This window comes from Quercus suber, unplaced genomic scaffold (genome assembly GCF_002906115.3).
Source record: "Quercus suber isolate HL8 unplaced genomic scaffold, Cork oak 2.0 scaffold_677, whole genome shotgun sequence".
In the NCBI taxonomy this organism is placed as follows: domain Eukaryota; kingdom Viridiplantae; phylum Streptophyta; class Magnoliopsida; order Fagales; family Fagaceae; genus Quercus; species Quercus suber.
In genome coordinates this window covers 111534-113859 of record NW_027070118.1, presented here as the reverse complement: position 1 = coordinate 113859, position 2326 = coordinate 111534, and positions in this window count along the sequence as shown.

The window sequence follows — 2326 nt, the reverse complement described above, 5'->3', positions numbered from 1 at the left end:
AACGTAAACATATTAGTTCCAGACAACATTTAATGTCCAAATAATAAATGAGCATAGAGCCGTTATTGCCGTCCAATTATTCGCATTTAATGGCCGTCACAGACGTTAAAGGGCTAATGATAAATGGCCATTATTAGGCTATAAATCCTCCAACTGTGGTACAACGTTAGAAAGGACAGTAAATTGAGCATTTACTCATACAAAGGCTATATAAAACCAAGAGAGACAAGTAAGTGGGGCAAGTTGAACACACACACAAATTACTCTACAGATTACAGATTTCTAAAGAATTTAAGCTAATTTAAGCATCGGAGGGTCCTTAGCAAGCCCCAAATCAGTGTCATTATTTGCTTAGTGCTTTCTTTGGTATAGGAACTCCAGGTTGTCCATAGTACTGATGAGGAACATACTGACGAGCTCCAGGTCGTCCATCGTACTGACGAAAAACATACTAACAAGGTGAAATTCTGCTTCATCACTATTCTTGTCTCACGTTTTTTTAGTATTGTGCAATAAGAGTCTTGAATTTGATCATTCGTATTATGTGTCATGGATTGGTGGGAACTTTGAAAGTTAGATGGTTCTCACTGGAAATATTATTGTTAATTTATTGACTTCTAGGATCATCATGCCGTTGTTAATTTTGTGCATTCTTTTGGCATTATATTATCTCAAACTCCTTCGTTCAAGGAGAGGACAGATTAGAAAATTTACATTTCAGTTGTGATTATCTTAACTATATTTGTTGACATCGCCCTTTTTAAGGGGGCATTTGGTTTGCTGTAGTGTGCCCTTGATATGATGCACATTACAATGATATGACATTAAAGTTTTTGTTTTTTTTTTTTTGTTTTTTTTTTTTTTCATTACTATAATTTAAAATTACAAAATATATCACATTATCATGGCAAACCAAACGCCCCCTAAGTGATTGCTCTATCAACAAACAGCTTAAGATGGAAATAGGAACAATTTTCTACTCAACTTATTCCTTCTTTTCCTTTGTCTTTGGTACACCAACAACTCAATTTTTTATTTTTTATTTTTTTCGTTTTCAAAAAGGTTAGTTTTTGTAGCACAATTTTGTACCTTTATATTCGAAACCCAAAGAATATTTTTCATATTGTGTTTATGAAACTTCAAATTATTGTTAAAATAATTGGTGTATATTATAGGAAAAGTAGAGTTATATTAGAAGATGATGCATAAATTGAAAAGAATTCTCCTTATGTTGCTGGTATAATCAAACACGGTATTTTGGATACCCTTTGAGCAATTGCATGCATTAATGTATGATTGAGAAGTTTTTTTTTTTTTTTTCAAAGCAATGTTTGAAATTAAATGCGATTGATATGGCTCCACTATTTGCTATAGCTATCTTCACAAACACTGCCGTGGATTATTTTTTTAAGGGTAACCAATCTTTCACTTATATTTCTTTGTTGTGTAGTCATATATTTCTCTAGGCTCTAAATCTTTTGATTTCAACAACTATAGTCATGGATTATTCTCTCGATTGTACCTTATCTCTCTCTCTCTCTCTCTCTCTCTCTCTTATATTTATTTGTAGTGTAGTCTTATATATATTTTGTTTTTCTTGATAATTTTTAGGCTTTGAATCTTTTGATTTGCTAATTTTTATGGCCTTTTGAAAGTTTATCTTCTAAATTATTGGGTTCATTAATGTAACATCTTAAATTTGTCTCTTATCTCTTATATTTCTTTATTGTGTAGTCATTCCTTTTTTCAATAATTTTTGGCTCTAAATCATCTTATTATTTATTATTTGTTTGGACTTTTGAAAGTTTTGACATCAAGTTCTTTGATTTTCCACATTTTTTTTTTCATTCTTTTGAGGTAACACATATTTCTCTATATTTCCATGTAGAGTAGAGTAGTCACAATCATATATATATATATATATATATATTTTTTTTTTGTGTTTGTTTCAATAATTTCTAAGCTTTGTATATTTAATTTCTTTTATATTTTTAGGTTTTTGGAAGTTTTAACATTTGAATTTTTGGGTTCATTTTTTGCAATAATTGGACCTGTGAACTATAGCAATGGATTAGTCTTCTGAGGGTAACTCCATCTTTCTCTTATATTTTTCTGTTGTGTGTCATATATTATTCATTTTGTTTTGATAATTCCAGTTTGAATTTTATAATGATACATTATACCTTTATGTAAAATTTTCTTGTGCATTGTATGAGATTAAGAAATATGAATTAAACTTAGTCTAATCTAATAGATTTTCCTTTTTCTCATGTCATGTGTTAATAATTGAGCCGAATTCGATGTGATCCATAGGCCAAATCATAGA